Source organism: Pinus tabuliformis, chromosome 6 (genome assembly GCF_031772625.1).
Source record: "Pinus tabuliformis cultivar Carrire ecotype Pingquan chromosome 6, CPIR1, whole genome shotgun sequence".
NCBI lineage: Eukaryota > Viridiplantae > Streptophyta > Pinopsida > Pinales > Pinaceae > Pinus > Pinus tabuliformis.
Window position 1 is genome coordinate 1,825,126,527 of NC_142292.1, and position 15,118 is coordinate 1,825,141,644.

The window sequence follows — 15,118 nt, forward strand, 5'->3', positions numbered from 1 at the left end:
CCTACACAGATACATCCAGGAAGAGATGGAGTTCCTGAACATCTCGTCGCTTGACACGACGTACCAATACGCTATCAAAATTGAGCAAAAAAGTCAAACAGAAGAAGTGAGACTTTGGATCTGCAAATTCGAAGCCCAAAGGACAAAGCCAAGGTGGGGTGACCCAAGACAACCTATTGAAGCCACAAGAAAAGAACAACACCACGAAGCTGAAGAAGGACATAGGAAAGTGATGTGAGTTCCATAAGAGTCCCACTCATAACACAAGTGAGTGTCAGACCAAGCAGTCACTGGTGGCCGAGTTGAAGGCTTCCGAATCAGATGCATGTTCTGATCTTGAGCCAGAACCCGACAACGGGAATGGAAAAGGGAAGTAGATCATTGATGCGGATCCCAACGCCACTGTTGCAACCACCAAGATCCAGAAAAATGAGCTCGATAATCTAGAGGAAGGGGAGCGTCTTTTCCACTCATAGATGTGGGTGAAGGGTTCACTGCTGCAATTCATTGTCGACAGTGGCAACCAAAAGAACCTCGTTTCAGCAGAGGTTGTGAAGCGGTTGGGCATACTGACTACACCACACCCGCAGTCGTACTGTATCGGGTGGCTTCATGAAGGATGAGATCTCAAAGTTCACCAGCAGTGCTGCCTTCCCTGCAGCATTAAGCCCTTCACAGAAAAGGTATTGTGTGATGTTACACCTCTGGATGTTTGTGATGTACTATTAGGCCAACCATACTTGTGGAGGCGACATGCTGTGTATGATTCAAGGCCTCACGTTGTCATTATTTCTTTGAATGATTCATTATATAGGATACTGGAGGTAGCCCCACCTACCGCCACCTCTTTGATCACTCCTAAGAAAGGCAGCAAGCTCATCTCACAAACTAGGAAATTCAATTTCTATCTGGTTCGCTCCCAAAGTAAGGGGAAGATCATTGCCACATCCATGACCCTCGCAAAGGGTTCCTCCACGCAGCAGCAGCAGCAAAGGAATACATTCATGACAGAACACAAGAACAACTTCTCCCCACCCACATGGGTGCCACACAAGCTTCAGGTGGGCAAAGTCTGGTTGCATCTGCAAAAAGAACACCTTACAAGAGCCCATCAAAAGCTCCGACCACGCCGACATGGTCCTTACACCATTACTAAGGTTGTGGGAAATAATGCTTTAGAGCAAAACATTCCTCCATTCCTTTGCCTGGACCAAGTATTCAATGTGTACTTCCCTCGACCATGCTTCCCACCATTACTAGACACATCCAAGATTGCAGAACAACTCACCAGGGACCAAGTTCAACAAAGGGAGGAACTCAACGCAATGAGTACCATAGCTTCCTAAGGGGGGAGGAATGATCCAGGTGGATGTTGGTGGCTACCCACCTATCCCATTTGGACCCCCACAACTGTCTCTTTCAGTTTTTTCAGTTTCTTAAATTGTAGCAAAGTTTACTATTTTTAGCAGTTTTTCGAGTTCTGAACTTCTGGAGCTATTTTGAGGCCCTAAAAGATATCTTTTGGGAAATCTGGGGGCAACATGGGTCCATGGAGCGATGTTGCCCTTTCAAAAGTGGTAGTGCTCAGATAGATCTTTCTAACGAGCTATTGTACATGTCAAACAGAGATCGTATGCGAAAGTTACGACCCCAGGAAATTGATGTACCAATTTACCCAAATGGGGCCCACAATTTGGCGTTTCATCTTCTAGGGTTAAGTTTTGGGATGTGAAGGATTTTCCATTGTTTCTCAACAATAAATATGCCTTTGAGCCTCATTGTAACATAGTTCATAATAGTTCAGAGGCATGTAGCCACCACATCTCTTCTCAGAGATAAGCTACCATCGCCCTAGCTGGTTTAGTTCCATTTCTGGTTGTAAGCTTATTTCAGTGTTTTCAATTAATGAAATGAAGCATTATTTCCGATGCATCTTTGTGTATATGGTTATCATTGTAATTTGTTGCATTCCTGTTTAAGTCCGGATCAGGACATTACAACCTCTAGCAGTTACAACATAGATTTGGACAAACATTTCAATGGATTTTATTTTGGGACTTCCAAAAGCATGTAATCAAAAAATCGTTATGGTTGTGTTATATTTTCTTTCAAAATCTACTCATTTTTGTGTCCTAGTTCATCCTTTCACCTGTTCCTTAGTTTCCCAGTCCTTCATGGATTCAATATTTAAGCTACATAGTGTACAAACTTTCGTCGTTTCATACCAAGGCCCCACATTTTCCAACAATTTGTGGGAGGAGCTATTTAAACTTCATGGTACACAACTAAATATGAGCACAAAATATTATCCTAAAGCAGATGGTCAAACATATGTGGTCAATATGTGCATGGAAACCTATTTCATATAATTTCCTTTTGAAAGGTCGTACTAGTGGGCATAATGGTGTTTGCTTTCTAAATGGTGGTTAAATACCATTTATCATGTAGCTACCAAAATTACATGATATGTAGTGGTTTATGGCCCAAACCCATCTGTCAATGGAATCCTATGTACTGGGTACAACCAAGGTTCATGTATAAGATAAAATTCTTCACATTAGAGAATATATTATATGGATCCTTAAGGACAACATGGTTATGGTGTAAAATTGAATGAAGCAATCAATTGGTCAACTAGATGTTAGCAATTTTTACTTGAAGAGGATAAAATGTTCTTTTGAATGTATCCTTATAAATATAAATGACTCGAAGATAAAATTACCTAGAAGCTAGTTCCTAAGTTCTACAAGCCCTATCATATTATACAACACATTAGTCAGGTTTCCCATGAATAGGCTTTTCCAACCAACTCTAAGATTCATCTAATTTTTCATGTGTCTTGCTTGAATAAAGTTGTGGAACCAAAGCACTAATTTCATACCAACCTACTTAGAACATGGTGAAGAATATTCCATGTGGCTCTAACCAAAAGCAATTTTGGATACCAAATAGTACTAGCTATGCTAACACAGTATTAAGGAAGTATTGAACTAGTGGAATGTTATGGACCCAAAAGATGCCACGTGAGAACCAATAATGATTCTCCAAGAATTTTCTCACCTTCAACTTTGAGAACAATGATGCCTTTGAAGGGGGAGGGCATGTTAAGGTCCTATCCTAAACTCCTTATTTAGATACAATATTAATGTATGTGGTCCATTAATAACTAGTTAGTAGTCACTCATTATAAGAATGACTCGCTATGTTAATAAGGCCCAAATTAGTTAGTAGGAACTCATTATAAGTGGGCCCATAAGTATTAAATATTTTTTTATATATAGATATATTTACTAGAAGCTTATGTACTATGTTGTCAAGTATTGTGGTTTTGTTTAGAGCATTAAACTTGGAGGTTGCCCTGTTGAAGAGGAAAGTGAACATAAATCTCTCTTTTGTATTATGAAAGATGTATTTCTTGCGTTTTATCTCTCCTTTTTCTTGTGTTCATGGGGTTCACACTATATTTCATATAACTTATTCTACAAACAATGCTCCATGGATATAAGATAAGAATAAATGATTAGTACATGTCAAACATATCCACTAAACTAGGAGTACCTACTTAGAACAACAATCTAAACCAATCTAACATATTACCATAATATCGCTAATGCTTCCCCCTAAAGAGTCTTGTCGTATAAAATATCACACAAAAGTCTTCACTAATAACTTTAATCTCAATTCGAAAAATTGATATAACAAGAAGTGCTCTACCTAAATATTGAGAAGAGAGAAGTGCAAATCCATTTTTACACCAAAAACACCAATTTTAGCAAATATTTTGTAGTTTAATTGCCACACTGGTAAATCTAAAACACTAAAACCATAGAAAGTTTAATCTTCTTCCTAAAAGAAATTCCAAAAGAAATTATGAAGCTATATAAATTAATAACTGAAAAAAACAATATTCTAAAATAGTTTGGACCCTACCACGAACTCAAGAAACACATGCTAGCACCAAACTAGTCAAACACATTAAACTAATTAAAGGAATCTTTATCTAAAAGACATCTTATACTACTTAACCTAAAATATAAACCCTATTTTTTTTTAAAGCTTAAAATTGAATTAGTGATTTTATTCAATTTTATGTTCAAGTTTTAAAGAATAATATTTAAAATTACATAAAGCACATTGATTTAAGAATTTATAAGCTAAAATCAACATTTAAATTGACCTTTAGTGAGTATTCATTAGATTACATTTTTACAATCTTAAAATTTACTTTCATTTTCTCCTATTCTATAGTGATGCATTCCAATATTTGAAATAATATTTCTCAAAATTAATTATGTAGTGTTCATTATTCATCATATTCATAATAATACATTTAGCATTATTTAAATAAATTGTATAAAATAATGGATGTTGACCTTGGTCATAGTCACCAATTTAATATTTTAATGTTTTTAAAACTATCTAAAATTATTTAAATGGTATAGAATATCCAATGCTTACCCTATTAGTAATGATTTATTTAATATTGTAATGAATTTGAAGTTATCAAAATCAAAATGAATAGCCTCCTTCATAATGACTTATTCAATATTTTAATGACAAAGAAATTAACAAAATAAATTGCATAGTGTCAACCATTACCTCCTTACTTATCCCTCATACAAATTAACCAAAACTTCTCAAGGTGGATTACCATTTTAACCAAGGCTATCCAAAATGGAAGATTATTTTAGCTCAAATTTGCATAAGCATGAATGGAACAATACAATTTTTAGGGGGATTGTAATTGCTTGTTATTTAAAATATAATTTTCAATGTATAAATGAATTCAACATCCTGAAAAATCTTAAAACACTCCTTTATAAATTAAAAAAATTAAATATATTTATGTAATTTTTAACAAAATTCATTAAAAAAATGCTTGACGGTCATAAAAAAGTTAGTTAAAATTTTATTAAAAATAAATTGTTTTTAATATAAAAATAAATTAAATTCTTTAAATGTATTTAATAAAAAAATTACCTATTAATATCATTTTAGGAAATAATTATTATATAATTTTAAATATAATATCAATTTTTTTTTTTTTTAAAACACAAATCTTAATCCAATCAAACTATTCCTCGCACTAAAACACAAAAGCCCAATCATTATTGACGTGCGAAGACTCTAAATTGAACCAAAACGTGGGCAAATAATTTCCATTTTGTTTCACTTATATTTAATGTATCTAATTCATCATAAATTTGCCATTAGCACGTTTGACATTGAACGGTAATTTGTTACATAGCAGAGAGCTCATCAAAATCTTCTGACTGACAACTAGAGTGATCCGACAACAGATATCAAAAGCATCCCGAAAAAGGAAGATCCTGATAGTCCGAGAGAACATACATATTTTGAGATCTTGAGTCAGATAAACATATTCCTTGATACATAGAGAAGCTATCAGAGAAACTATCAGAAGAGAAAAAACTTCTAACTCGCAACAGTGAACAGATACATACAGTGGGACAAAAAAGTACTCAGAAATACACAGATCATCCTAAAAGATCATGATTGGCCGATATGAGCGGCAGAATAGCGTCCAGGGCTATCCTGGAATCTTTGAAGAGATGAGCATTCCTCCATTTCCATAGGAGCCAACAGGCAAGGACGAACAAGGTTTTCCAGGAAGAGTGCTGTTCGCTCCACCAAATAAATCCTTCCTGTACAGAAGAGAAAACCCGGTAAGGAAAATCATAAGATAAAGATAGTTCATACCAGATATGGAGAGACGCAGTGCATTGGAAGAACATATGATCATTTGATTCGGATGCAAGCTGACACATGGAACACCTGCCCGGAGCCTGCCATCCTTTCCTTTGAAGGACCTCCCACGTGAGGTTCCTGTTAGAGAACACCAGCCATGAAAATAGAATCATTTTGAGTGGGCATGACACCCTCCAAAGCTTAGAAGGAAAAATCGGGCCGGAAGTTGTTTGTAGGTCTGAGGACATAGCTGCATATATATCCTTTACACGGAGAGGCAGAGAAGATTTAGGAAGAGCCCAAGCCAACACATCCTTTGTACCAGAACGCCGAATCCTTGAACCGATGATGTTCTGAACAGCTGATTCCCATATGGACCTTATGGGCAGAGGCAGTCCTAACTCCTCCCCATCCTTCCAGACCGGAGAAGAGGACGTCCACGATTTGATCAGCTTATCCCAAGTGAAAAGCCCTTTTGAGTGGAAGAAGGAGATCAAAACGGGAGGGAGCTGAGAGTCCGGACCATTTACAATTGTGTCAAATCCGATAAGAATACTGGTGCCCGAGAAAATCCTCCATCGCAAGTTTGCCATGAAAAAAGATTGGATTTTCCTAAAACTCTGCCAAATTGCTGATCCCCTTTTAATTCCCAAAGATTTCCTTCTATACCAGTATATTATGCTTCTGCCTTTTAAATATTTTCTCATGATTACATTACTCCGCATGCCATCGCCATATATACCTCTATGAAGAGATTTACAAAGAAGGGCTTTTGCAAATGCCTTCATATGAACAAGTCCCCAGCCTCTCGCCTTTTTCGGCTTGGTGATAGATTCCAACCTTGCTAAATGAATCTTGGATTGATAAGATCTGCCTCCCCATAAGAAATTTGCAGACAACGACCTCATTTTGTTGATAATAGAAGCAGGGAGGTGATAAAGGTGGGCCCAGTAAACTGTCAGCTGAGAAAGGACAGCCTGCACCAAAATAAATCTACTAGCGAGAGATAAGAACCTGAACTCCCAGCCTGAAATTTTTTTGTAGAAGCGGTCGATGTCCACGCCTCAAATTGCTTTCAAACATTTCTTAAATTTACCATTCACGTGTTTCACATAGAGTCCTACTTTTCCTCGCCCAACGCTGAAGTCGCTTTTTTTAATTAATTTAACTCTGCAACCGCTAAAAGTTGTCTCAAGATTTACAGGAAACTGCAATCAAGAGCCGCCATAAAAAAAAAAATTAATTATATAATTTATATAATAATCCAAATTAATATTGCATCAAAATATTCAAATATTAAAATCAATTTAAATATATAATAAATATATTCTTTGCTTGTTTCTCTTCCTTTTATATATATACACTATGTTGCATGAATTTCTAGCTGGAATGTTGGGAACTTGAGTATGGGTGTCGAGAATGGCGAGATGAATCCCAAAAAATTAAAAAGAATGGTTAATCTCGAACGGTAATATTATATAAAAAAATATTAAAATTTAAAATTTAAAATAAAAAATATTTTATTATTATATAATCCATATAATAATCAAAATTAATATTGAATCAAAATATTAAAATATTAAAATCAATTTAAATATATAAATATATAATATATAATCTCTCTTATATATAAATATATTCTCTAGGTGTCTCTCTTTAAGTCTCTGTCATTTATATGTATAAAATGTCAAGTTCATAATCATTTCTGTGACACATGACGGGTCTTTTAAACAATCTGGCTTAAAAATACGAAGCAACAATTTTACATATGTTTCTCTAGTTATTCTTAAGAAAAAAAGCAAAGCAACTCTAATGTTTAAGCATTGACTTCCACATACAATACGCACATACAATCTTTTGAGATATATATACATAAACAACAAAAGAAATAGTCATTAGCATGACATCCCACATATCCCCCTTACATCACACGCTTCTTTAGCCCAAGAGATTGCTCCAATTTCTCGATTAAGGATATCGGTGTTAAGGATGTCTTTGGCCTTTCTTCCTGGGAAGGTCTCAACATAGGCTCGTGTTTTGTGGGCAGTGTATTTCTCTATAGGATTTGTATTCCCCAACCCCAGGGAAGGCCGGAACTCCAAAAAAACACTCTTGAAAGCTCTCGGAACTTTCCCTAGCTCCCACTGATAACGTAACGTTCTCATATAGTTCCAAAGCTCCCCAGAGCATGGGAACCATTGGAAGCCAAACACTTCCTTAACCCATCAAGTGATTGCTCCAGTTTCTCAGTGTTAAGCATGTCTTTCGCCTTTATTCGTGTGAAGGTTTCAACATAGGCTCATAAACATGAGTATTTCAGCATATTTCTCTACAGGGTTTGTATTCCCCAATCCCAGGGAACCTTTGAACTAAAAAAAGAGTCTTCAAAGCTCCCGAAACTTTCCCCAACTCCCATTGCAGCTCCTACTGAAAAATTAATGTTTCATATAGCTCCAAAACCCCTGGGGAACCATTGGAACTAATTTCCCAACTTTCGGGACAAAATTTTTTTCTTAATGATTTTTTTTTAATTTATAACATTATTTTTATCCAATTAAAAAATAGTGTGTAATATTTATTTATTTAATTTTAAATAAAATTAAATTGTATTTTTTATGATTTAGAATTTATTTTTAAATAAATTAATGATTTGGAAAGCTGTGAAGCATTCAAACTATATAGATTAAATAAATTAAGTTTATAATTATTAAAATGATGTCAAACTTCTAATTAAATTAATCCACAAAAATTCAAATTTATAATTATTAAAAATATGTCAAAATTTTAGTCAAATTAACCCACTAAAATTTAAAGAAAAACTATTTATAATCAAAATAATATACAAAAACTAAAAAAACCATTTGGCCTATTAATTAAATTACCTGTTACAAAAATATACTTGTTAATAAACCTATAAACCTACATGATTATTGATATCTCATTTTAACAGTTCAGTTCACATCATTTATGTATTTTTAAATTTGTATTTTTAATAAATTAAAGACAAGACTATAAAAACATTCATTGAATACGTATCTTTTCCTCTCTATAACATTATTGTGATTATTTTATTTAAATAAATAAATAATTAATGTTAGCTGGCTTGTTATTATTAATAATCATAATAATCTAATTTTCATTAGCACACCATTTATTTGTTTACATTGCCCAGTATTCAACACTGTTAGTAAGTGTATCGGTTATTGAGTGTATTGTTTTTATTGTTTAGTTTAATTATTTTATATTTTTTTTGTGTACTGTTTTTTTCGATTTTGTTTTAAATTTAATAAGGTTGATTGAATGATAAATTCGGTTTTTTAATTTGCACAATTTTTCCAAATAACTGAATTTATTTTCAATTTTAATAAGTGATTAGTTTTAGAGATATCTATTTATAATTAAATATAAAAAAATATTATATTTCCAAAACAAACTCCCACTTTTTGGGAGGGAAAGTGAAAGCAAAATTGAGATTCAAGTTTGGCATCAACAGCGAGACGGATGGGAGATATTCACTTCTGCCTAGGGGTTGGAATTTCAAAAAAGACCAGCACATCAAATTTGATGTTTTTAAGAGTTTCTGACTTGTTTTCATAATTTCAAAGCAGATTTTTGAGGGTTTTGTAATTTCTTAATCTATATTTGAAGGGAAAATCACCCCTGCCTTTAATGGCAAGGTATGGCAAACCCTATAAATATATCAGGTTTAATTTTTCCAGTCGAATTTGAATTTGAATTAATTTGAGTTTTAAATAGAAGAATGGTTTATTATTTACCAAATATGTTTATAAATAAAACAAATTCAATAATTAAAATGATTAGTATCAATTGAGGTATGAGCAGAAAAAAGGAAGCAAATTGAGGATTCACTTTCAAAGCATCAGACTCCTTATGAAACGTTGTCACTGAATATTACTTCATTTAAGGTTCTCTTGAATCTGAGCTCTAAGATACTTACAGAATCATGCATTAAGTAGTTATTGATATGGTCAATTTATTATTAATAAAAATTATTATAAGCTTTGCCCACTTAAATTTAACATCAGGATAACTCACTTAAATTTAACATCATCAGAACTAACGAGCGGGTGTGTAATAATGTTGATATGGAATTAGTGGCATGTTTATAAACTTGTATTTATAGATGGATGGTTTTAAAAGTAAATTATTGTTCTCGTTCATATGGATGATTTTAGAAGTAAATTGTCGTTCTGGTTCAAATGAATAGAAATAACAGTTTGCTGAGATATCACATCTCTGCATACACCGTTTTATTTTTTATGCATAAACACAATTTTGTCAGCAACGTGCTTTGTTCTCGGTTGATTTGTTCATTGTTATGCTACTGCTAATAATGACCATCGTGCTTATTTGTTTTAATGAGTTTTGTTCACAATCCGGTCGCTATGTGCAATTTGAAGGTTTCTTATATATCTATACGACCATTCCAGAAAAGTGTCCCAAAAGAAAACCCTTGGAAGTGTATGTCATCCATAGATGCACAATACCTTTCTTTCGATAGTATGTTTTCCTGCACATTGTGTTCCCTATAAATGTGCGAGAGTGAGATCCTACGAAAAGTGGACATTAAAGACCAATCTTGTTCTGTTCAATGATATAAGTCAGAAGTATTTAGAGTTGCTAGTTGATTAGGCTAGTATAGGATGATCTTGGAATCATCAAAAATATCGATCTCTTCAATCCCCATTCATATGGCATAATAGAGGATGCCCTATAGTGCCAACATCTCCACCCCAGTGTTTGTGTCGTGACCACTGCACCATTTGAAGGAATAGTATTCATCAAGGCTCAAATAGATCATCATCCCACTTCAACATTTCCTTGGTGATGTAGCCACATCAAAGAAACCCACCGAGAAATTATCGCACACATCCCTCAGTGTAATGCCCCTGGGGTTTTGCTCGATGGCCACAAGACCTTTCTCTAGGAAAAATGAGGAGATCCTAATACTAGTCATCTTCACATCAAGATCCCTTTGCTCCAATGTCAAGGTAGTTCTTGCCCCCATATGCCCCAAAAATTGTGAAGACGGAGAGCCCTATATGCCTTCTACTCTTTGAACCATACCTACAAACAACATTCCACTATGGAGCCTTCCCACCTAGAGAAAATCCTCAAGAAACTAAGAACCTCCTCCCATACTACATAAGAAAATGGAGATTGAAGAAATAGATGACATGTAACCTCCACAAATACCTTGCATAAAGCGCACCTCCCAGGCCCCACATATCCTCTTTTCAGTTGATCAGCGCATGTAAGGGCCTTTCATGGACCACCATCCACCCAAAGACATGTCAATTTTAGCGGGATATCCCACTTCCACAGTGCTTGAAACCATCCCAAATGAATGGTGTCACCTTATCCCTGAGTCAAATAAAAATATGACTTTAACAATAGGTTATCCTTTGACCATAAGGCCATTCCATGTCAATTGGTTATCCTCCATGTTACAACCAATGGTCAATGCCCATTTCCATTGTGTATGTAATCCCACCCATCATGGAATATTTGATGTATCAAATATCCCTATTGCGAATAAATGTAATATCCCTCGCATAGGCTACTTTCAAAATAATCGTAAAATGGGTGTTGTTTGATAATTATATATTATTAATTCTTATATTGATATGATGAGAAGAATATTCTTTTAATTCTTAATTATAAAGATATTAAAAGAATTAATTCTTACTTTTTATATTGAGAATAATTTATATTTTTTTATCTAAATAAATTGTATTTCCGGATTGGTATTTATTAAGTTTTAGAACTGATGAGTTATAGTTTTAGAAAAGCTATGGATAAGTGATATTTTGTCCATAAGAAAAGAGCAAATCTATCTTGAAAAAAAAACATGAGAGATTTATAGATGATTTGCGAAGTGATTTTAAGATTTAAGAAAAATATGATTTATGGAGCCATTTATGGAATGTTTTTAGGATTTAAAAAAAACTATTGCATTTTCTTAATTCTACTTATTGTAAGCCTATGGGAAAATATGAGAACCAATGGCAGAATACATGTAGAATGAAGCCAAGAGAAAAAAAGGATGGATTCCAAACATGCATTAAATTATAAGTAACTATGCTCATTGAAAATTATTATTATGTTTCTATATGGTGTATGAAGAAATAACAATCAAATTTATTTTCTTGAAAATTTTCATATGATAAAGAGTCAAGATTATTTCTTGGGAAAACCTCCATTGACTTTTGTGGATAGAGAAATAAGTGTTTTGTTCATTGAATTCTTAAAATATTTCATGTGTATTGAATTCTTAAACTATTTTCATGGCTAAATAATTGTGTGAATTGAATGATTTAATGGAAAATAGTGTCCAAAAATGTTTTTTTATCTCCCAAGCCGTGATATATGTGTACAAACAGAAATAAGTTTTTTTGTACATGAGCTCGTTATCACAAAAATCCTCTTCCATATTTCAAAATTTAGTTTTATATTTCTCGAAAACAATCTAAATTTAGACAACTAAAATAGAAAACTATTTAATATTTAAATCTGAAAAAATGGGCTACAAAGATTCATTCGAATCTTACAAAACCATGACACGTGTAAAAAATGAGAGAGGTTATTTTTTAATGAACCCATTCCAAACAAAAACCTCTTTCATTTTTCCAAAACTCTTTTCTAGATGTTCGAAACCGCCTCCAAAGTTGATGACTAAAAGAGGAAAAACAAAGTAAAAGAGAGTGCTTTCATTTGCTTTTTTAGCGGCATAAGAATAGTTTTTTATGTACATATAGAGATAACTATTGTGTCAATTCTATTGAAAAGAAATAAATTAATTGCATGCAAAAACAAATAATTATTAATTTTCATAGTTCTTGAAAAGAAATAAGTTATTCACATGCACCAAAATAGAACAATTATGTTGATATTTCTTGAAAAGAATAAGTTATTTGCATGCAAAAAAAAACAATTATGTTGATAATTATTGAAAATCAATTAAGTGATTTCATTCAAAATATTACCAAGGATATTCTCATGATGCTTATGCATTAAAGTTTTAAAGATAAATATTGGACTCTTAAAGAGAATATGTTCTTATGCCCATAGGAATAATATCTAGTATATTGGATCAACTCGAAATGAATATGTGTTTATACATGCTTGAGAAGCTTGAGTCGTGCAGAAAGATAAGTAAATTTTTTGAGAAAGAGTTCACATAAAACGATTGCATAAAAGTCAATTGGTTGTGTTATTTGAGAATGATTTGTTATTCATATTATAAATTTGTCTAATGTATTAAATGATAGGAAAAGATTTTGTATTGCATGCATAATAGTTTTTGAGTTAGCTAACTTTTGGAAAAAGAATAAGTAGTTTGTTAAATTGCTTGGAATATATATATCTATATCTATATATATATATATATATATATATATATATATATATATATATATGCAAGGAAGTAATTGTTGTGTTAGAAATCTTCAAAAAGAAGAGGAGAAAAACATGTCCTTGTATGCATTATTGAATTAGATTATTGGTCAAGAGGAAAACTTATAATCGCATGTTTTAATGTGTTAAGATTCATTTGGAATATTCTTTAGAGAAACATATACACTTGCATGCATGGAAAATTATAGTTTTAGTATTAGATTTCTAGAGAAAAGGAAGGTGCAATCACATAATATTGATTGTGTTAGTTTTCTTTTGGGAAAAATAATATGTATTTGCACACCTAAAGGGATTAGCTATGGTAGTTGTTTTCTCTTGGGAGAAAATTATGTTAACTTTGTTTGGAATAGAGCTTTCATTTTTAAAAGCAATAGCCACTGTGAATAACTCTCCTGTGGAAAATTTGTTTTCGGAAAAGAGCATGCCTTCACGTACATAAGTATAAAATATTTTGTGTTAATCCATTTGGAAGAGAAAACATAACAGTAGGAACAAAGAAAATTTCTTATTGGGCTAGTTCTCTTGAAATCTTGTTATACATTTGCATGCACAAGAAATATATCTAGTATGTTACCTTTCCTTTGGAAATAATATGATAGTGCGCACAGCATTATGTTAGCGTTTTGTTGGAAAGTTGACACTTGATGGTGATTTTCTTGTTACTAATGCATGTTCAATGATGTTAAACAAGACATTACATGACATTATGTTTATGTTTTATGCATGCACACAAATAGATGTTGAAGTGTCACTAATAAAAATTAATTATTGGTTTATTAATATTTTATCTAATCATGATATCAAGTGTGTTGACGTCAAAAATGGCAGGAAAGGATCTTGACTTGTGAGAAGATAGTCAGTCCAGATTAGCACGATATAGATACATAATGACATCAACATATCAACATGAGGCACGATAACAAAAAACTACAATAATTACCACCACAATGTATGATAAACATAACCATCACAATGCATTCCTAGTAGATACATATAAAATTAACATGCATGCATAACCATATGCATTTATCCCATCCATTATAAGTATTTGAACCTAGAATCTTCGATACCACCTTGTGGTATCAAATATCATTCAAAGGGAATAGAACTCGCTCTCATACCAATTTGTAACTACCCCTCCCACATTTACCCACTTTTATAAGCTCTCTAAGGTAAACATGAGTTGAGTGTCACTATGATATGACCCAACCTCGAAGTTCTAGATATGGATGTGGGGCCTATAAATTGGAAGTAAACTGACATCCCTCAGAGACTACAGATCACCAGGGAGCCTACCAACAACCCTAGGTGATAAATCCTTGAGCTAGAATTATTTTTCACTAGGTTTAGTCCCTAACCACACCCATGACACACTATTCATGTGGTTATGAGGATCCAACATCACCCATAAGCCTTCCTGCATGCAGTTATAACAAAAATTTCCTAGTTCAATGCATGCGGTCGTGAGATCTATGCCACTTTCTTAGGCTAGAATCTCGACCACTGCCTATAACTTCCTGTGGCTTTCTAGAATTATGACAATGATGATAGAAATGCTAAACAATAAAAACTTAAGCAACATCTTGGGCTAGACATGCCTAATACACAATAGACATTTCTTCAAACAAATAGTAAACATATAAGCTATAGGTCATGAATGCATATATGATCATAAACTTCTTAACTTCATCTAAAAATCACCAAGAATGATCTTTTCCCTCTTAAGCTAGTTGCAACAACACTTGTCAGTCCATGCATACATTAACCATCTAATAACTTATGAAGTCATGAGAGAGATCCATAGATAGAGAACATCATAAAACTATGCATATAACCATACTATAAACTATAAAAAATCAACCATATGATCACCATAATAACCAGTACAAGTTCTCAGATCACAATAGGAAAATAGCTCATATGAAAATTCCAACCAAATAGCGACTTCCACATACCACTCGACCATAGATTA